At 39.6% G+C, this 23,337-nt stretch overlaps 1 protein-coding gene and 1 long non-coding RNA gene across 19 annotated transcripts in view; one reads left to right on the top strand and one right to left on the bottom strand.

Annotated features, from left to right (window-relative positions):
* The window catches only part of LOC111246439 (uncharacterized), a 78,971-nt gene that overhangs the window by 21,924 nt on the left and 33,710 nt on the right, over window positions 1-23,337 (bottom strand). For 11 of the 18 annotated variants that reach the window (XR_015325439.1, XR_015325440.1, XR_015325427.1 and 8 more), the window contains 2 exons: window positions 13,728-14,078; window positions 12,001-13,421 (listed from right to left, as the gene is read on the bottom strand). The gene's annotated coding sequence lies outside the window, so the exon portion shown is untranslated. The other 7 variants (XR_015325434.1, XR_015325432.1, XR_015325433.1 and 4 more) reach the window with 4 other exon arrangements.
* Window positions 21,293-21,848, top strand: LOC147756401 (uncharacterized). Its single transcript, XR_015325458.1, has 2 exons — window positions 21,293-21,427; window positions 21,590-21,848. It is a non-coding gene; the product is annotated as an uncharacterized LOC147756401 (long non-coding RNA).

Below are 23,337 nucleotides of genomic sequence, written 5' to 3'. Positions count from 1 at the left end.
TGCGAAAAAAGTAAATTTTTACCGGTGAAGGCCGTGTAGCCGTGCTTAAAGATATCTGCCACTATAGCATGCGTAGTCGTTGCCGTGGGCAGTCGGAGGACAAGTGCGCCTAGGGTACAATGCTTGTAACTCCCTTGTGAAGAGATAGCTAACAACGATCCATTTAAAAGCGGGCCTGTTTTAGACGATTAATCTTCGTTCGCGCGAGCTCTAAAGTAGGAAGACAAAGCGACACCGATCAAAAAACAGAGCGTAAAGCGTGCATTGCAATCCCTGACTAGTACCGATGGGCATCCTTGAATAGCAGATCGATCCTCAGCCGCGCACACAGTCGTTCTGTTCAAGTCGACCACGACGAGCGGTAATATTTGTCATTTGATAGAAATGAACAGTTGTTAAAGAAGCGACAACAGCACCTCAGGTATCTCAAAGGTAGATTAATGGCAAAACAGAGTTTTTTTACGTGCTGCTATGCGGGACAGAAGTCCTTAGTTCTAGTCTTAGACATCGCATGGCTTGCTAGATTTGCTACTAAATGGGGAAAATAATTAATTCCAACTTTTTCACCTATCAAAAAGTGCGCCTGCCAATCTAGCAGAATTGTTTCTTTAATAAATCTAACAAAAACAGTTATTCCGTCCAACGCGCTACTCTTTGCAGATATCTCATCAGCCTAGTGCGGTATAAATGACATTGACCTAAGTAAATTATACCTCTGCAGATTTACAACATTCGTTGCAATTCTCTTAAGATCATACAAGTAGCAATTGCGTTATCTAATGCAGTCAATCTATTGGCAATATTTATCGCGCTACAGTTACCCTGCTGCACGGATCATTTTTTTTTTGCCGATCGGATCAGTATTGTTCCGATGTTTGTGTAATATGAAGCGTTACGTCCAGCGTCAGAACATAATGTTCGATTGCATACCGGTACCTTTGCAAGCGTCCGACTGAAGTTCGCCTGAAACCCTGGTAAATCAATTCTGTTATCTCGTCCCACATAGCCATACAAGTTCTATTGTTCCGTCACAGTAATCATATTTTATTGCCCTGTTTCAGTGTCGTTGCTAATTTAGTATTATTAGCTAATTGCTTTACGCGAACAAATCCTCGGGATCATGTCTGTTTAGATGTAAAATCAAGGACTTGTCTTTACTGGAAATCGTTATTGGATGGGTCTTGCTAAATTTAGCTGACGTTTCTCCAACAAACTTGTGAAGCGACATGGCCGTCATACAAATAGCTCTGAACCTTATTTGTTTATTTTCCTTAACTCGTTATCTTCCTTTGCTATTCTTCCGATTATTCATGTCTAGTAGTCATTTTTGCCAGCGCTGAAATTTTAGCTAGAGCTTGGCAGCACGGTGTCAGGTGTGGTTACTATATCCAGACAGATTAGTGGGTAATTTATTTGCCTGTTAATCCCAAAGACTATGGGTTCGAAGCTGGACATCGGCAGAGTTCCTTTCGTGTTGGGAGTTAGCCATCTGATAAAATGCTTAGCGGCTATACCGGACGTAAAACTCGAAACATAGAGGTATGGCAATGCACTCAGAGCTGCGCATTAATCGCCCAGGGTTATTTTTGACCTAAATAGAGGGCCCTCGCCAGGTTCAATCGAAGTGCTGTACGTGATGTTCCTATACATCAATGAAAAATCGTACCGAAACGAATGTTCCAGTAACTTGATTGTTATGCTGCAATTAATCCGTTCATGCATTACAATAACAAGCATCCCGCTACCTTCAGCAACTTACAACTAAATTCGACTTCTAAATTCTTAACGTTTTTTCCACTTGTGCATGTAAGATGGACTTTCCACTGTGTACACGGTGACAATCCAGGAGATTCCACCTAACCTAAATTTACACTATATCTACCTAAATCACACCTTTGCATGCTTTGACAGCTATCCCATAGCAATGCTTTTAAGCTGATGTAACATGGGCTGTAGTCTTTAAGGGGCAAGTAATTCATGTCTAAGTGTCGGACGTAAAACCTGATCAGTGGGCAGATGGACTCGGCATCGCACAAGTGGTCCGTCTTTGCATAGATTGTCTACAAAGCCATGTTGCAATTCGGGCTGAACTACGTGCCACGACAACGGCGTGATTTAGTCGTCTTATTATCGTCAGTAAGTTATTGTTTGTAACGATTGCAATATATTTATATGTGATTTAAAGGAAAAATAAATTTTTACCTCTACACGCCTAATGGCATTTCGCGCTGGCGATGGGGTACCTCGAAGGAACCTCTAACGCAGCGTCTTGGATTGGATAAGCCCGCTCTACAAGACTTCATAGTCTTCAAGACTAGACGGATTCAGTAGGCTTCTTTCCGCTCCTGCTTAACTTACTTAATCTGATTCTTCCATCTGGGCTAACGAAAGTTGTAGGTCGAATACACATTGACAGCTATGTCGTTGCAATTACTTTGCCCAATCTAGCCCATTACCCTTCGGTCGGTACTTTATCAGCGTCTTCTAATATGCTCGCCAAGCAACTCAGCCAACTCTAGATTTATTTAATATATTTAAACCATGTGATCTGAAGGCTCTTTTAGTGTTAGCCAGCTTGCTATGTTTTCGGAACGCGCACAAATAGCCTTGGCTATTGGATATCTTAAATTACTTCATTGGCCTTGTTCCTAGGACGTATTCTTTGTCTTTCTTCTTTTTTTTTTTTATTTATATTAGGCAGTTTATATTGATCCTATTTTTGGAACGTCAGTTTTTTTTTTTTTTTTTATAATAAACAGCTGCATATATTCAATTGAATTAACATAATAAACTTATTTGGTTTTGATTGGCATGTTGATCTTGTTTCTGAAGCATCTTCAAAGGTTGAAGATGTTTTGTGTTTGCTTTCTCACTATAAATACTTACACAATTTTTTTTTATTTTTAGCTTTTGTTCCCTAAAAAAAGAATCAGGGCATCAGTTTTCTGAAAATAGGTTTCATATTAGTCACTTAGCTTTTCTATTGATAATTATCAAGAATTCACTAAAAAAAAAAACAAGAAAGCAGCTCAAAACGCACTTTCATCCCATTACTACCGAAGAATCGTTTATATCACTATCACATTTGCAATATTTGGTTTTGGCCTTTTCTGCGTAAGAGAACAAAATCCGTTTAATAAGAATGTTCGTTAAATAAAGTTCTTAAAGTTTTTAATTGATAGTTACCAGAAGTTCGCTCGGAACAAATTTTCATTCTATTCCCACATGAGAAAACAGATGTTACGCTGGGTTTTTATCCATCTTCATTCAAAGGAACTCAGTGTAGCCGTGAGGGCACGAATCTTTACTTGGCTCATCGAGGTCTATCGATTGACGTGGAGATCCCCCCCATAAAATTTACATATATCTTGAAAAAAACAAACAACTTCCAAACTTTTTACAACTTGTCAACGCTTGCCGACCAAATGACCAACTTTTTCAAAGCAACAGAGCGTAAGAAGTTAAGCCCTCTATGATGGATTTCGCCCGGAAGAAAAGTATTCATCTGAGCGGCTTTATCTTCGACCCAGGATTCAACCATACAAAAACTGGATATAACAACACGATATCAAGGATTTAGTAGATAGACAAACTATACGGACTTACCGGCTTCGACGCGCGAATTATTCTCCTTAATCGTGAAAACAACTGTTCATGTTTATTTAATTTACACACTTTTCAACGAAATTTTCACATGACACAATTCCGGTTTACATATGCTGCGTCTCGCTCTTGATAACAGGAAACATTGGTTAGCTTCGTTGCCTTGGGCGAGGGGTTGTCACACCCAGTGAAATATAAATACGCAATAGGTGTGAAAAGTTTGTGTCGAAATGTTGGCCGCACCTCTCCCTAGGAAAAAACTTCAGCATCCCATAAAAATCAACTCCTTCTGTCCTCTCTAAGGGGTAAATTTATATCAAGCAGTCCCATGGACTATGACCTTTTATTATATAGAAAATGATATGGTAGAGAGATAGTTAAAAGTATTATGTATTCAACGTTACTCCCCACGACCTTCTTCCATCTTTTGAACTATTGATTTCGTCCTACCGTTATAAATTTTTAAACAAGGTGTTGAAAGATTCGTCCAGCGAGGTTTCGTCATACTCTATACTTTCAAATGTACGATCTCCAATTATATTCACTTGCGGTCCGACAAGGTGATAATCCATTGGAGTGAGCCCTGGAGAATACGAAAGGCAATGTAGAGGAACGTCTTACTCATTTTGCATAAGGATTATTTTATGTTGTTTATCGGGTCTGCTCTGTTGGATAGCCTCGTCCTTTCAGCACAACTAGGCCATAGAAACTTCTTGTTGATAATCTTATTCTATTCAAGTGTTTCTCACTGCGTAAGGCCCTGCTAGTTCCACCGAATGTAATTATCATCCGTTTGGGATGTGGTTTTTCTCTCCGCTTAATTTCGTCCTGGAGAGACCTCTTTTCATCATCGGTGACAGTTCTTTATAGAAATCTATCACTGGAGTTGTGTATTGCCTGGCGCCGCATGAGATGCTGCGGGTCAGCGCCTAGGCTTCTTGTCTTGTGTACTTCAGCTAGTCCATGGCGCACCTAGGTTTCCGGTTTCTGATAAAATTATATACATTTAAGATGTTTGATAATAGTCTAACGTTCGAAACTCATCTTCTCAGCCAACTAACGAGATGTGCGCCATTTGAAGTTCTCATCGTCCTTGTATTGCCAACCACGGTGGGCTACTTTCCAGTTTTAGAATTTCATTTTTGAACATAGCAAACCCCTTCTAGCAGTCTTTTTAGTAATAGAGTCCACGTTGTACAAGGCCCATACAGCCCGGACCGTTTCAACAGCGTTCGTTCTTGGTAGAAAGACAAAATAGAGTGTTGTCGAAAGAATCAGGAACCCCAAGCCAACATGGAAGTCTGCTTATTGTACAACGAAATTACAACAACTCTATATAGAACTAGCCACACAATCGAAACGTAAGAGGAAGGTGGAAGCCAAAATGTATATTCCAACACGATACTTCTGTCTTTATATTTTCAGTTATTAAACGTTTACGGAAAAAAAATATATAGCATTTGACTTTATATCATATTATATGTTAGTACCACACGGCCCAGTTTAAATTACTGCATTGCCAACTCTTTGGCTTGTTTAGAAAAAAAAAAACTCTGGGAATAAAACCAATACTGTCATTTCAAGCATTTCTGACACGTCCCGCCGGTACTCTGGAAATTGTGCAGAAATAATTTCTGTGATAGAATTTTTAGTATAAAGCTAAATCAACTCTGCACATTTTAAGTTTTTGCCAAATCATTACGCTACTATACCGGTTAAATAGATAAAATCAACTTACCACTACATATTATTATGTATTATGGATGTATCCCTAGTGCTCAAGGTTAGAAAAAAATTAATGTGCGTTAAAAAAACTTACCAAAAAATCCTTTAGTTTATAATTTGATTTTCTCTGTCCTGTTATCCCAGTAAATAATAATTGAAATCGATGATAATGGACCACGTAAGTAAACACCTTTACCCTACTATTAGGTGGTATATTATACAGAACAGATAATTTAAGTTACTCCTCTGCGTGAAACTTATGCTATCTAGACACCGTCTATTTACTTGATGGCTGTTTTTATTCCTATCAGCAAAGCGTGTCTAATATATACTTTAGTTTGTAGACACAAACGTGCTGGAGTGCGTTCGACGTAACGTTACTAATAGATGCTCGCGAATGAAACGACTACGTAACACCAGAAATCAACTGGAGTTTACTTTAGAACTATCTCTTTGACAGGTTTCGATACCAAACGCTTCTTTAAAAAAGAATGACACCTCATTCCCGAATCAGGTCCTGAACAGATTAAATGGAAATTTTTCACCAGGTGAGCGAAGGTAGGGCAGCTAAGTTTGACGGGTAACCCACATACCTTATAATGAGCACAGTTGGGTATGTTCTTCGTAGGCAAAACGAACAGAAGCAAGCAACACCCGCTACTAAGAGATTCAACGATAAAAGCACATGCTGATGACTTATTGTCAAAGTGCTTGAGAACGGTGCTGCCTTTTAAAAGTATATTAAATTCGAAAAAAAAAAATTGTACGTAAAGTAACCTTTATTAAATAGCCATGAAGAAGGGCATAGTTAAAAAATCGTTTGACAGGTATACCAATGAGCTTGATGGAACCACATGAAACAAATAGAAACTTTTCCGTATTGCCGTACAGCTCACGCTAATTTACGTACACGTCACCGCCATGTGATGACATTATTTACGATCCGCAAAAGAGTGGCAAAGTTGCAATTATTAGCCTCAAGGAAGGAAATGCGGCACTATATAGATAAAGGATTTCGTTAATTAGGAAAAAAATCCTGAGCTGGTTTCTCATGCTGTACGCGGCTATTTTTGAATCAAGATATACTCACTAATCGATTCAATGTCAGCCTATCTAGCGAAAAGTTCTGCTTGGAAGAGTCAATCGGGATCGGTGTTCCATATTCCGCTATCGACATCTGCCCCCGTGGAAATGCGGTGACATAAAAAAAAAAACGTTTACTTAGTTAGTTCATAATGTAAATGAATGAATCATACATGAGTATGTTACAGATACTAGCTGCTATCTGCTCCAAATCAGGCCCGTTTTCGCTTAGGCAAAGCATTTCCAGGCGCATTCTTTAATTCTTATCGAAATTCTGCCATAATCTGACTCTTCGACATATTCGATACGCGTAAGTTTCGAGATGACTTGGTTTAAGAGTTCTGATAGACGAGGCGATACGTTGGCCGCACTTTCTGCAAAAGCCATGACAAAGTTATGGCACAGTCATTTGAACTTAGGACGAGGGCAACCTTGGCCATCAAACTGTAAAATTAGAATGAGGGGACTGCCCAGTGCCAACGGCAAAAGCGGTAAATGTTAGCTGGTTGAAACGAGTGAAATAACATGAACGTCGAAAGGGTCTTGGTGGGCGATGTTAGTCGCGCCTTCTGCTCCTGCCCTTTGCCCCTGCCTTATAAGTTCACCGGTATCATCCTCTATTCAGGATGTCCATGACCATAAACCATCCAAAACATTACACTCACTCTATACGATTGGAATAATCGGGTCATCGAAACTGGAACAGTTTTCATGGGCTTTTCTGCGCTTCTATGCTAAACATGTGATTCGGTATTTGTAAAACCCTAAATTTTACAGGGCAATCTAGTCGCTTAATAACAATGAATATATAAGGATACAACCATTGACGCTTGACTATTACGTGTGCTTCATCAAATTTGTACTGGCGAAAATATGTCGCCATGTTGGAATAACAATAGATGATCACATTAAGGTTACGAGTGAGCCTGACAAGTCTTTTTACATGAACATAAACTAAAATAATAACCTAAATACATATTGTTTAGGAGGACAGATCGCAGATTCAGCCATTAAGTGCTGAACTTAAGATTGTGTTCTGCTTCAAAGCTTGTTGTTATATAGGACTTTCGACAAATAGGACTTTCGAAGTTGAAATGGCAACTGCTTTTCATATAACCGAAATTTATACCTTAAAGATCGTTAGCAGTGCAATCTTCTCACGCTATCTCAGACGGCCTGAGTCGCAACAAGAAATCTTTAGGTAAGCCATACTGAATTCGTTTCTAAACATATAGCATTAAAAGCCGTGTTTTCTGATATCGTGTATTACATCAACAGATAAAAGGTTACTAAGGTCGACGCCCCCCGCCCCTCCGCACCGACCTTAATGGGTTGTCAGACTTTGTGTTTTGTATAGATCGCATATTGTAAACGTACCGAAAATAGCGCTTGCAAACAAGTTATTTGTTTAAAGTTCGGCTGTCTCTACTTACTCTAAGCGAGGATGTTATCTAGTTCAGTAAAATTTATTTATGTTCATGAGATGTATCATACAATAACGTTTCGTATTCTTGCAGATAGCCCTACAAATATAAAGATAATATCTTTTTAGGCGTTCTTGCGAGATTCACTGAAACTTAAGATTGGCACATAGTTTATGCACAATCCATTTTATATAATTCCTGGTGATTTCGATGGTTCAATAGGGAGTTTAACGCGGTTCCAAACTCATCTATTACGTCTGGTTAATCGCGAAGTTGTTCTTCTAGGTTACGAAGGGTTCGTTAGAAGTTCGAGTAAATGGTTGGTAGGAACTTGGTTTTAAATCCTCGACAGACAGGGGGCGTACAAACAAGAAAGTCAACCAGCCGGTTTCGTGTAAAATCCGATAATGTGCTTGAAAAAAGATATCCTCGCGCATGGTCTTTATGCCGCAGGCAGCCATTATGTTTTTCTGCAGCGCAGTCTGTCTGAATGCCTTACTACTTGTTGACTGAAACCGTTTTTTTTAAAGTAAGTAGCCACCTATTGGTTAGTCGATAAAGCATAAATTGGACGAAAAATCGCTTACAATACAATTCAAGTATCTGTTGCATGCTCGAAATGATCATTGGTATTAAATCGCTTGCTTCGGGCTGACATATTTCATTGACCAGTGTGATGAAAAAGGTTTTTTTTTCGTAGGAATTAATTCGAGGGCATGCTCGGAACAATAGTATGCTATCTCACCTGAAAGATACCTACGGCTTTCGATCATGCAATATATGCTTTGTTGTCCTAATATATATAATCAATCCCTGGATGGCGGATGCACCAATCTGCGTGTTAGGCCTCGTCCGGAGGTTCCCTTGAACCTAACATATTGTACTGTTCATAGCAAAGATAAAAGATTTCTGAACTTCTTTAATGAATCAAATTATGCCTGTGTATGCCGTATTTTTTTTGGTTTTAGCGGTGTTTGTCATAGTGGACATGTAAGCCGACCGAGACCCTTCTCCCTCCAAATTCATAATAAACTGCCATAACAGGTCCTAGAGAAAATTTAACGACATCCACATAAAAAACTGGATACGAACCGTTATAATACATACAAGACTCATGGTTAAAGTCTAAACAGATCGAAAGTTGACTCCAGTAACTTGATCACACTATAGGAATCCTTGCATGTGTCTAGTACTTGTTTACGTAACTGTAATCGAATCGAAGTTAAGTCAGTGGTCTTCTTTTATTGCGAATTTCAGATAGTAAAACAGCTCTCAAGTGGCTTGCCTTATTGATGCCATTGTTGTGAAATAATTTCCAGCTCTCGCTCATCGACAAGAATAACAACGACACGATGATTCACTTCGTTGCTGGCACTTTTATATAGATTAAATTTCTGATAGGCTGTTTGGCTACTTGGTGGGGGTAAATATATTGGGGCGTATTACCTACATAACTTTATGTATCTTTGCCTCCTAACAGCGGCTAGCGGTCGCTCTGATGCGCCCCGCTGAGGTATAGAGTTTCATAGCACAGCGTCCATAATGGCCGCTTACTGGTGTGCGGCACACACAACGTCCTGTACCCTTTCGTAACAAGACCAAGTCACCAATGAAGCTGGCCGGCCAATAACATTGTCTGGCTTGCCAATAGTGACCCAGCCAGAAAGAAGATGGTGGTCCTTTACCGCATTCCTGCAAGTTGCTAATGTCAACCTTATCTTCCTGCCACTCCTATCGTCATGGGACGCCGCTTCTCCTAACGCCCCTCCTGAACTTTCCACTAACACTACATCTAGAGGGCGGACGTTAGGACAGAACGAGAAAGTGAGTCACCGGGCTTGCTACAGTTCTTGCCAGCGGAATATGGATCTCGGTGTCCATGTATGTATTTCTACGCTGTGAGTTACCGGCTGTTGTAAGTGGCGATTCTCTCTTATTGTCCCTTACTCCCCGAATGCAATCGTACAGCGTGAATAGCCGGCGAGCATTGTCGCCCGTCCACACTTGCCCACTATCGTCTTGCCATTTTCTCCTCCTGCGCTGTCTCTATACGATACCACTGCTACGATGGATAGCAGCGAAAAAGGCCCTCGTAGGACACTTCGGACGGGCACCAGTAGCAGCACTGCGAAGAAGCAAGCAAACAGTCGCGCGAATGAAGTGAAGTCCTATCGCCGCACACAGAATAATTTTATGGCAATCGTCCTTACTCGCGCAGCGTTGCCGCTGCAGTAGCGACAACAAAGAAAACCCCATATAAAAGCGATAGGCGACGGAAGCACCAGTGCTGAGGTAATAAACTGCAGCCTCAGCTGTACCTCCATAAGCGGTAGCAATAGTGAAGGCTACAGACCACGCTCTTAACTGTTCTGGGTCAGCAACTAGATGGGCAGACCGGGATAGGTCGCTTTATGACACTGCAGACTACCAGTTGTAAAGAAGCCGCCGGATTCATTGCTTTGTCCCCTAATTTCGTTTGCCCATTTGCTAGTGCGCGCATATTTTTCGCAGAGGATGAGAGCTATGAATTGAGGGGCTCAGGTGCCGCTCGAACGTCACCGACCACCACTTAACTTCAACTAATGCGCACTAATAACATCAATTTCTTCCAGTTAACGTTTTACCGAAAACAAGGGATCAGAACCCTTGTAAAATTAGTACTTCGCTAAATTATGTTATTAGCTATTAAAGACAAGCATAAATGACTTAAGCTGAAACCAAACACACACCCAGGTAAGGCAGTAAAGACCTAAGGAACTAGTAAAGGGGGTCAAGTCCCCCAGTTGTAGATGATGATAGTCGACATAGTCGAAATTCAACATACAAATGTTAAATACTAATATTTTATTTTGTTATTGTAATAAATTGCGAATTATAACTGTATCTTGCGCCACATCGCGTTTTATACGCGTATGCTGCTAGTTATTCTCTATTAAGGAACTGCGTTTTGCAATAACCAATAGCAACTTGTACTTTAACTTGTTTGGTAATAATCATACGGAGTGAGAAGTACTTTGGGTAAGCTATTCTCCTACCCTATAGAAGCAAGAAGACAAAGAAGTATATCGATTGTCTCTGAAAGTCAGCATTAGGCAGTCCAGAATCAGTACTTCGGATCAATAGCGGGTGTATCCGTTTGTAAAAACATTTAGAGATGCGTAGGTTAGATATTTTTCCAAGCTAGACAAACGTAACTCACTATTGTATCAGTCTAATTTAACCTTCACAGAGCAACGCAGTGTTCCCGCTATTTAAACACAATAGGCCTGAAAACGGGCAAAGCAAGAAATTATGCTAAGGTATGGGTGAGATGACTAGACATTTGCAGGCAATCTGTGCGATTTCGTCGAACGTGAAGATCTTTCGAAGTCAATTGACCTCGTTTTGAGGAACACATAGGCCTTTAAAAGCCTAGGTTCGAAGCGCGCTAAGCGTCCGATATCTGATATTGGTTGAACGTGTACCATCTCGTTGAATAGCGCGCTAGGAATATTGTAACGGCAGATCTGTTCCAACCGGATTGCTTACTACGACAACGCATTGAAACCATTGAGTTGTCTATTTTAAGCTGTGTGCTATTCATTGACACGTATGTCGACATCTTCGGCGACAAATCGTCTCCATTGTGACAGCTTGCCTGTAGAAACAGAGTTGTATGGATGATGGCCATAGAGATACAAAGAAGATATTTTGAGTACGTGTATTGTCAGGATGTGCCTTACGCTAACTATCAGCAGTTTTATGCTGTAAAACAACATATCGCGGTCGGGTCGGAATAACGATGGAAGATGTCAGAACGACCGAGTCAAGCGAATCCGAATGTAGAACCTTAGCCAATAATTATCCAGCAAGCTTCTGTTTTATTTATGTTACTACTACAACTAATGTTTCGTAGCTTTTCACAGTATCCAGTTGTGGAAAGACCCACGCAGAGGTGTTGTACGATATCGGCGAGACTTCATGTGGAGACGTATTTTGTGTACTATTGGGAGTACAATCGCGCGAAACACTAGCAAAGGTCCTGTTCGCGTTATACGCAGGTATAGGTACAAAACGTCGGCAATGATGAACGTCAGGTCGATGTTGTCACAAAAAAATAGATGATTCAGTAATAACGTCCCTACATTATTATATCTACATATACATGTGGAAAGAACGCTAGAAGTCGCGAAGAAACACAATTTATTTAGTAACGATTGCCTACCAATGGATATAATTTCGGATGTAACACTTAAAGCAAAGCATTTGAGACTCGGCAGATAGTTATCATTGATTTGAATTAATTGAGAACTAATTTAACGCATTGTTTCCGTGCAGGAGCATTTTAGAAGTGGTAGCATAGAATGGTACATGCTTTATTTGATGGGATTGTTTCATAGATTGCTGTTATTTGAATATCGATAAACAAAGCTGTGATAGATGTTTCCTGAATGTATATTTTAGAGACCTAACCTTATTGAGCAAAGGCCTGCCAGTGTGACACTGAGCCGGTGGCCTCTTGCGGCCCAATATCGGCTAGCTTAATTGTGTTTCTTTTTGTGCGATCGGAAATAAGATCATTAGCACCAGTATTAATATTATGGCACTTATCAGTCCTTACTCGTTCAATCTACAGCCAGTTTCAAACTAATTGCTTTACTCGGCTTCAAGGGATCCTCAATTCCAATCAGGACAACCCAGAAAAGCTCTACTTTAGACAACAAAACGGTCAGCAATTGTTCAGTTTAATGAGCCTGCTGATCAAAAAGAGTAGTTTATTTAAGCACACTGGCCGTGTAGTATAATATCATCAGAAAGAATAGACAAAGACTAAAGGGTCGCTTTGCCTTTCTTGAAAAATAGTCTCCCGTAGTATTCGTTTGAAGCGGTCTTAACGTAGTTTTAGGCCTAAGCCTGTGGGCGCGGATCTTATATCCAGCTGACGCTGGATATAAGATCCGCGCCCAAAGCGAGGCACGTTACCCTGTGTGATGCCTGAGGGAGTGCGTTCATGCAGGAACTACTTTCTCGAACTTCTAAAAGGTCATCGGTTTGTGGAAGCAGCAAATCCCTCTACTGGTGTTGCCTCAGCTGTAGGTATGGGTCTAAATCTCGACCTTGTCTCTTCTCCTTTTTTGCTGCAGAAAATTCGTAATGCCAATAGCTCACACGGACTTCAATTACGAAGCTAAGCGCAAGCACTGCCACAAGACGGCGTTTACGTTCTTTACGTGATTTGATGTAATATTTGTATATACACCTTATTATGGACAAGCGGCTGTCGGTTATTAGGTACAGAAATAATTTAAGGTTGACGAAACGCCCAAGGTGTTTGTTGAATTGCGCATACCTTATATCAATTTGCGTTTTAGAAGTTTGCGGAAAAGCCTTCGGGTTCTCTTTTTTACGAAAATGTACTTTGATAATATCTTGTATTTAAATGAAAATAGATTATCTACAACGATATGTTTTACATAACGTACTGCTATGTCTGGTGAAGTTTTTGACGATTCGTCGTTTTCTAAGAAAACTTTTTATAGGTTAATTCTTCTTCTGTTTTGCAATAGACGATGCTCTGTTCTTGCTTGCTGCTCCTCTGGACCATGTCTAAAAGTTCACGAGATAATTAGTCCAATTATTGGCTAGAAGATTACTGTTACAAACGTTTTACGTACATATTTGCCGAAATGAAGCGCCTACTTCAGAGCATGGTTCTTTTATTTCTTGCTCGAAATCAACAATCCCGTTTCAGTTGCACGTACTTTGACCTAAAAGTTACGACTGCTCTGTATGTAGTTCTATTTTCTTGCAGCTACGACGGATAACGCTAAAAACTTCAAAATGTATTGCTGAATAATAAATATCGCATAATAAATAACGTACGTTTTTTTCACTGAATAGAAAACATCGCACCTTTTTTGTTCCTGTGGTAATGACGCGTTATGTTATGCGCCTGCCTTCAAAGGTGCCTTTAAGCAATCGTCATCAAACATAGGCGATTGGCCAGGATGGAATACGTCCTCTAGATCCCAAACGCTGTTTTCATACTTCTGCAAGCCACTCAAAGCCGTCATTTTTCGGGTTACTTCAGCAACATTTTTGGCCTCGAGAAAATACGTGGTACAAAACGTGCCGAAAATACATTTTTTTTTTCATTTGAAAAATGCACTTTTGAAGAGTTCCCTCAAGTTGAAATTTCTCGCGCAACATAATGCCCCTACAGCACGCTGATAGAGCAAGCAGCAGCCTTGTAGAAGGATAAATCTAAAGTAAACAAAAAAACACAATATATTAGTGTCGATGACTGTTTACCCTGAAAATAAGTAGAAACATACGTGAATATATGACTGCTTCTATTAACTGCGTGTATTCTATATGAGATTAATGACGTGGTCACAACTATGCCCTGTAAATAGGAGGTCCTATAATACGTTATGAACAAATAGGGAAAACAGAAGTATCAATAGAGATCTTGATGCTCCAGTGTATTTTAGATATCTTAGTATTATTGCTCAAACTTCTTGGCTGCTGGACGCTTAGACTGAAAACGATAGCTTACAGTAATAATACGATTGCTACCTTTGAGTTGGTTCCCGTATGCATCCTATACAGATTGCACAACGTATTACTCGTACAACGTACGTATCGATTAACTAGTGTACGGAGTGTGATACGGTTGTTTTTTTACTGGCAACGCAGCCTCTATGGCATCGCGGCGCCTCTGAAAAGTTTGTCTAATGGCCCCCGAGCGTTAAAGGTGAACCGTCTGTCCAATACATCGTTTCTTTTTTCCTGTCGACTGTCCTTGACGTCGAGCCGCTGGCGGCAGCGTCAACTGTTCAATAATTTCTATCCTAACACCTTTTTTGAGCGAGCCTTCATGCACGCTGTCACCTGTCCCTTCTTCTGCAGATACACTACAATCGGAGAACCAAAGTTAATTGTTTTTCTGTTTACAGTTCACAGCCGGACGCGCCCGGCGCAATACGTGTTTCTGTACCGATTAGACAGGTCAGCAACAGAAATATACTGTGCAGCAACAACTTCCTGATCTTTTCCTTCCAGATCAAGTCCAATATAACAGCATAGTGTGCGGGCATTAACTTTAAAGAAACATTGAATGTCATCTCGTTGGGAGCTACGGAAAAAGCACTTCCTTCATTCATCAAAGATTCATAACGTAGTATTATACACAAGGACTGCGGGAAGCTGTTCCAGCTCCTTGACGCTACAAGTTCACACATCCTGTCACGTACCAAACAACCAGTGTATAATTGGACCTGGTGAGTTGCGACTTTGACTTGGCTATGGTGAGCTCGTAGCGGACACCGCGATGCAATCGGTAGGGTCTTGTGCACGAACGAAGGTTCTTGGCTTATTAATCAGTATACGAAAATGCTCAGAGCATCAGAAGGAGTTATAAAAATGAGGCGGATACCTTCTGACGCACAAATGTACCGCATTACTTGACAGTGGTACCTTTGATTATACAATCGTTTGAGACTTCGCACGACGTTGAACATCAATCTGTATTAGTTCTCCCAGTTTTAAAGTAATAAAAGGATGGGATGAATAAATTATTAGCTTATCAAAAGTTGTTGAATTTTTAAACTATGCACCATTAGCATAAAAGATCTTGAGAGAGCGACTTTGTATTAATTCAGTATTCCCAGAGCATAACGAGTTTCGAGGCAATAGTATTGTTTAGTATTTGAAGTTAACGCTTAATTATTAGGTTTCTGTTTATTAAATGTGGGAGTCCATCAAAGAATATTGAAAAGAAGACTCGGTAAAAACCTTCTAGGGACCGACAGGTCATTACTGATTCAAAGGAACTTCAAAACGAAGAACAAGAATCGTTCGTGTTTTTCAACTAATCAGAGTATGGCCCGTCTGAAATTTCTCGAAGCACGTGCTATGGAACTGTGGCAAAAATAACGAAGATCAGAACAACAAAAAATGAGTTGAACGTAAACTGGGCTCAGGATAGAGATGGAGACGCGTGCCGTACTTCAAGAACAATTTGTGCAATCATTACCATCAAAAAACCGGCCTGGGATTCAACGCTGGCATAGGCCAAACATATATTATTAGTTCATGATGCCCACCATCTATATTGAACTCCTAAGAAACTTTGTTAATGTACGACCCACAGTCAATAGCACACGCTCACCAAACATACACGAACTTATAGAGACAGAATCGAGCGATGGCACAAACACCCGTATTCCCTAGATCTGACTTGAAAGGCTGATGGATCGCGCTGCGTAGCTTACCATCGTTTCGTTCCACCATGATAAAATTAGGTAATGCATAGCTATTGAGAGCTTCTTAAAGCGCTGAAATCAATAAAAGAGGATACATCTTCTGTGCAACAAAATATAATTTTTTCGCCTTATATGGTTTAAAGGTTGAATAACGATATAGGTTTTTGTCCCACTAAATAATTTCGGAAATGATCTAATATGCACTTAATAATAACTTAGTTAAAACGAAATATGTTATGGTCCTGGTTAATTTTTTGATCTAGTAATCTGCAACAGGACAACTTGCGTTAAGTTGGCAAGTAAATTTATTATCCTATTATTTCAATTTTTTATAGCCCATAAACTTCTAACTTTATCGTTACCGGCATTCAAATTAACGTTCGTTGTCCTTTTCTAGATGAAAGGCCATCTCTGTTTGGTGGAAATGCTATCGAGTGTAAAACAGATCTTTGCATTAGATTCCCTTTCTCGGGTTTTAAGCAGCTCCACTATACACAGATTCAATTGCAGTTACTTATGTTAGAGCATAAAGTTGGTAATGGTAAATAGTAGGATCTTTAGAAAATCTAACGTCAAAAGCTGTATAAGGAAGAAAGGCGTAACTGCAAGCATCATATCTCAATGTCTCATGGCCCTTTATGCTGGGTAGAATCTTTTCTTAGATTTCATCCTTAAGGTAGTTTCCAATCACGTAAACTGAAACTATCTGGACCACGTCTTAGGGGCGGACACTGAAGCACCACGCCCATAGCACCAGCAGCCTCACCATACGTCCACGACATCCATTGCAGTATTAAGGATCCAGTGCCGACTCAGCACTTCTATCTCATTTTCATTCTCAATATGATCAGAAGTTATTGTATCCTAACCCTATCTCTACTTCATGTACAGTTTTATCCTTGGATCAACCTTCTTGTGTTATTTATCAATGGCAAATCTATAACGAATATGTTACTTTGAATACGAACATTTTCAGTACTATTTTTCCAACTAACAATCAAAGCCACATATTTGATTCTGTGAATATTTGTAGCCATATCACCTCAGCCGCAGGTCTATGAGCACCGTAAAATAACATAATAGTTGATAGAGGCCTCTGTCGAATAGAAGAAAAAGTGGTAAAAAGGAAATGACTTATCAAAAATTGACGGGGCACTTAAAAATCGCCCCTTTCTCCTTTTTTTCCACGCTTGCCTTTGGTCGTCTTCAATTCGAAAAGATTTGCAGGGCCGAAATACGGCACCCCATTCGAATACCGGCAGAAATACAACTTGTGCCTAGCGAAGTTGGATTGATGCCGGCAATGGCCTACCACGTTGCTACGTTAGTGCAAACAAATAGTTCTTACTTCTATTTGGGGTGGCCTCTTTCCTCTGCACTACCCTCAGTCGCAGACCGTTAATTCTTTTACCACGCGTTCCCTTACCCCCAGAGGCCTGGCCCACGCCACGTTCTCAAAACATCGAACCCTATAAGGAGGAGGTAACAGAGTGCACTTGTAGGACAGCAACGGCGAAAGCAGCAGCAGCATCAAATGCCCCCTTTACCTCACGTCACTTTCCACGGAGGTTATGCGCTTCCCCTATGAATGCGGTAACAACAGCGTTGGCGCGTGCAGTGGACTAGCCATCCATATAAATAGACTCAAATTAAGCTAAACAGATATTTGAGTGTCACACGAACGCAGCAATGACATCGAACAAATGCATAAACGATGTTCAGGAATACGCTACAGCTGGCTACCTGTAAATAGGCCAGTGTGGTTACTCATTGGTGAAATAGGATGGGACTGAAGTCGACAGAAGTAAATTAGATGGACGACACTAGATAGCTGTTAGAGAGGGTTTGTGGCTGCAGTGCAGGCTCATTGCTTGTTCAACCTTAAACGAAGCCTTCGCCTGAAGACTGCACAGGACATGTTTGTGGATATGAAACTGGACTCAGCAACGATTCAGGTGAATTCCATTTTTCCTTGGCGCAACATCATAATATTATTTAATCCTTTGCTTCCTAAAAAAATATTAGTCATCGAACCAAACTCATTGGACTGCAGAGATGATGATAATAATAATAATAATAATAAGTAAAACAATTAGAAGGTCAGTCTTTACTACAGGTGCAGGGTTAATCATAGATCAATTTTCTAGGTTTAGAAAAACGATGGGCTTCTATAGCTAGCACTTTCCAGCATTTCCTACAATATCTATTTTAAGCAAGCGCTAAAAATTGTAAAGGTTGGTGGTAATGTCAAAAAATCAAATGGCTATGACATTTTATTACTACGTATACACATCCTGGTTACTGATTACTAGGAGAACTGAAATGTAATGTCACGGTCTTATTTACAACGTTTTGCAATTTTATATTCCTTTATATAACTTGTTTTTTTTGTCTTGTTCTTTTGTTCTTACTTTGTCAAGACTCGCTGCGTTTTGAGTGAGCTTTTGTCGAACATGAGGTGTTGTCACCATCAAGTACACACTAAACATTATATCATCATGCCGATTTAGTTCGATCGTTTTTAGACAATCTAAGTAAACTTAAACATTGAGTTTGTCGAATCGACAAATAAGTTGTAAGCCTTTCCATAAGTTACACTAAGCTACAATTCCTGTAATCCTTAATCTTGGTGACTGACTCTTTTATTGTTGCTACTTTTTTTTTACATAATAGCAAACACAATATAAATTAAATATGAGAGCCCGAGCTGTAATAGTCGGACTGCTTCCAATGTACCATCATTCTTCCCATTATCGCCAGCAGTGGTCATTGTCCACCGTCGAATGACGGATCCTACACTTTGCCATATACTTCATGACGAATCACATCGTATTGAAGGAACTATTTATTGAATATCTTCAGATTAATCAGTCGTTTTGTTTGTCAGGTTTCATTTCATAAATATTGTGACCACTGTTATAAACGATCATTGTAGATTGTCAACAACAATACGCGGGCGCAGAGTGACACGCTAGGAAGCCCCTGACATGATACAAAGTTGTCACGTACACCTTATGCGGTATTACGTGTGCCCGCGGAAGTCCATATTGACATGCAATCCACTCTTGAGTAATCCGCTTATTTACCTGTATAAAGTGTGCCAATGTCAGCAAGTTTACGTACTACAAGTACTACAAGCACTACAAGTATTTAAGTCTTCCAAGGCCAAGGTCGAACTAGCATAGACAGTTGTTGTTATTATTCAAATTTAAGACTGTTGAGGGAGGCTGACTCGCCCACAGGGCATTACGAGCGATGGCAATTGTATACAATGTGTCCGGTGTTCGGTGTACGCAAGCGTTCGAAGTAGTGAACAAGCTTTCTTGTTGATTTAGCTCGATGAGCGTATAGGTGTCGATATTATAAGAAAAGAGAGTGCTTCCCTGCCTAACAAGTAACGGCGCGCTTCTGGTGTATTGTTTTCGTAGTTGGTTACTGGTCAGTGTGGACATCGAGGCTTTGCAGAAGGACGATCGTGATATCCGTGGGACAATTTTCTAATTTATGACTCTTTGTTTTAGCGTACATAGGGAAATGTTACGAAGGATAACGACTATCCTGAACAATTTACCTTCGTTTCATTTATACCTCAAGGATCTTTTTATTAAAAATCACATTTGATCGCAAAGGTGAAAGAGAACAATTTGATCCTTGTTGAGAGCTTGTTACTCAGTAATGCAATAGCTACACCGAGAAATTAAGCCTAACAACACTTTTACCGATACTGTCTGATCCGGTAGAAACTATTTCGAACATCTGAAGAAATCGAATTGAGCATCGACATGAAAACAGTGGTGATAATTACTTGCTGGACCTCTCAAACCAGAACAGAAAAACGGGTTTCTAATATGAACTTTGTAAAAACAAATAAAATAACATCTGCCATCTATCAGAGTAACACATCGTAAAAAGGTAATAACTAACTAACAGCTAATTTCTAATGCGTGGACAATGTGTGTATGTGTGATACGACGTTCCGTAAGCGAACCTTCTATTCTATTCTATTGATGCATTATCTCATAGTATTACTTATTCTCGTTTTAGGAAAGTGTATTTGTACCATTTTATACCTTTGGCAGCAGGTTAATCGGAATTTGTGCAAAATATACAGGATAATTATTAAATAGTCCGTTTTTTTAAATTTAAGTACGCGAATATAAATTCCAGCCAAGCCCGCTGCGCTCGGATTGGCGCTGCCAAAACTGTTTTAATTACTACCGTTTTTAAAACTACGAAGCCAACTCAAATTTTCTCCATAAAGCGGAACTCTAAGGTCACAATTTACGCTTGAAATACGTTTATTTTTTGTTTAAATCATCCAAATACATGACACGTTTTACAAATACAATACGCTTTTGAAATACTTGAAAACCCCAATACCACGTTTGTTAGTCAGTCCTTTAAGAGCGCCTTATACTTTCTTCCACATTAGAGGCTGCACCTTAAGCAATGGCTTTGTACATAAAAAAAAATTATTAGAAAGATCTGTGAGGCGTTTTCATTTAAACGTCTTCAGTTCCGTTGTAGTGATTCCATTGTCCGATGTACAGTGCATATTTTACAATATTTTTTTTTACAGCGTATGCGACAACCGCTCTCTCATATTTTCCGCTTGAATTAACTAGAGACTTGTTCAACTCGTCAGTTCTTTATAAAGTAAATTATATGTGGGTAAAAATAGATTAAAAGAACGCAATTTTTATATATCTATTCACATCCTACTTGGCAGTGTAGTCCTTCTTTTCCGCTAGAGTAATAGATGTAAACATTAAAGATAACCCTATATAGATACAGAACTAATGTCGATCTATGCGTCATTTGTTACATCAACTTATATATTGAGTCTATAGAGAAACTAATCGGATCTGAAATTATCGGCTCTTTCATTTTCAGCCTGTGATTTGTAAGCGAAGTTGTCGTAGAATTTTCGCTTAGACAGAACACTACGATTGATTTACTACTTGCAGTTTTTTGCCGCACTTCCTTAGCGTACTGCTTTGATGCGTACATATGCGTTTAAAAAAAAACATATATATACATACGTAGATACAAAGTGATATTGTGCGATGTCTTGTTTGTAACGCTGCTATCAATGTGCCCTGTTGTATTAATGGCGCAGACGGCCTTTTGATTGCGAGATGGATCGTTCTATGTCGTGTTGTTCCGTAGATATGGACGCTCACTATGTACGCAACTACTACGCCTTGATACCTCGAGTGGAACCCGATCGAAATTACTTTCGCCATGTGTACGATGTATGCGTTGGTATGATTCTTGATAGTGCATGATATGACGGTTATTTTTAAGGACTAACTTCACGACTGTACGCTAATAAAGCTCATCATGGTAAGTTCTATTTTTTACTATTCAATTCTATTTATTTGTGACTTGATAAAGATAAAACTGATACATTATATTGAAAACTTTATTTTTTATCAACTTTCCGGGAAATGCCCACAATTCTTACCGGCGACGAATACTTTAATTCTACCTATTATAATATTACAGGTACTTTTGATCATTTAGCAAGGTACCACGATTGATCTGAAAACGCCACCGATTCTCGAAAGGCCACTTAAACGATTTTACACTTGGGACGATATTCTCGACCAGGCTGCCTATAATTCTCCTATCTCTATGCATAATGACACATTTTAATTCTGAGGAAGTATTATATTCTCCCCTACCGTGTACGTCTTTATAAATAAAGTCGTGAGACATATGGCAGCGTATGTTGTGCCCCCTTTTGCGTACCTCCATGATAATAGTTTATTTGAACTGGCTGTATCCTTTGAGTAGTTGGTCATATTATTAAATTGTTTTATAAAAGCCTAATGATAAGGACAACGTCATAGAAAGCATTAACCTGAACGAGGGTGACAGGAGTGTGTTGGAAGGTACCAACCAATACACTAGCTAGCAGACGATTTCATCCGATCAATTGCTTAAAACTCGTAGTTAACTAAAGGCACGGTCCCGCTGACAACCTTAATAGTCATGCGTTATACATCTTTGTGACACCTGATCATTCTCTGTAACGATATCAGGCACGTAAACGCCGCTCATCAATGCGGACGCCTTCGGATCAGTCAACACATGTATGTCATACTCGAGGCGCAGAAGCGTTTATATGCGTATATATATGGCTGGGTCATCCCGGAAACGGTTCGGATCATTCTTTCTGCCGTTTTTGCCTTTGATTTCAACTTAGTTGTGCACACCTATTTAATATAAAGAGGCTATGTTTTTCTTTTGTGCCTAACGCCTATCACCCAGGGTTAACAAAAGTTTTCCGAAGTGTATTTTACGCAGGGCTGAAATTTATCCACAGCAATATTCTTGCTGAAGACATAGTGCTTTTGTTTGGGCGGGCATAATTTCAGGTATATTCTTTTGTTTACGGCATTTTTACAACTAGTTGCTCTCACGCTCTCGTGTATTTAATCATGCATTGCGTATGCTTCCTATCATGCATTGATAGTGGGCTTGTCTAACCGAAAATTGTGCTTAGTTATAGCATGGACATAGAAGTTCTGTAAACCACTGGCCATATGTGTGATATTTATTAAGTATCAATAGGTCAAACGGTAGCTAGGCCTATCCTATACAGTTTGGCGTATCGTTTATAGGCAATACATATATCGGTGTGCTGGCAGTCTAACTCTCTACATAGTACCAATGTATTGTTAGTGGAGCTTTTGCTATAGCAGCTAGATGTATCTTATTCTGCGGTAATGTAGGTGGTTATAACGGCCAGTTAACAACAGATCAATCTAAGTTATAAGTAGTAATACCATATTATTATGCTGAGGTAGCTCAATTAGGTTTGTCTAATTATTTATATACTGCACCTTACGATGAAATCAACGTGTGGCCAACTCGTGCACATGCAGTCCTGCATGTTTTATCTTTACTAGGTCGTCACCTAACTACGGTATTGTGTATATATATATTACATATATGAATATTACAGAAAGACCAATATATATTGTGTTTATTCATATAGTAGTGTAGGAAGTATAGTGAAGTTACTATTAAAATTATTATCATATTGTCATGAAATGTAACTTGAGAGTTCGTGTAGCACGCGGTGAAGTTGTAGAGCTCTAAATAAGTATTGTAAATTAACGGCTAGGTATTCGAGATACATGAGTGCCTAAGTCTCTTCCCCCAGATCCTACTTAATGCTGATGGCCATACACGACTAGTTCTATACACTGCGGTTCTGAGAAACAACCCCTAATTCTACTTCGCTT

The sequence above is a fragment of the Varroa destructor genome, unplaced genomic scaffold (assembly GCF_002443255.2).
Source record: "Varroa destructor unplaced genomic scaffold, Vdes_3.0 BEIS01000003.1, whole genome shotgun sequence".
Classification (NCBI taxonomy): domain Eukaryota; kingdom Metazoa; phylum Arthropoda; class Arachnida; order Mesostigmata; family Varroidae; genus Varroa; species Varroa destructor.
Note: the sequence above shows the minus strand (reverse complement) of the source record. Positions and strands in the feature narration are given on the sequence as shown.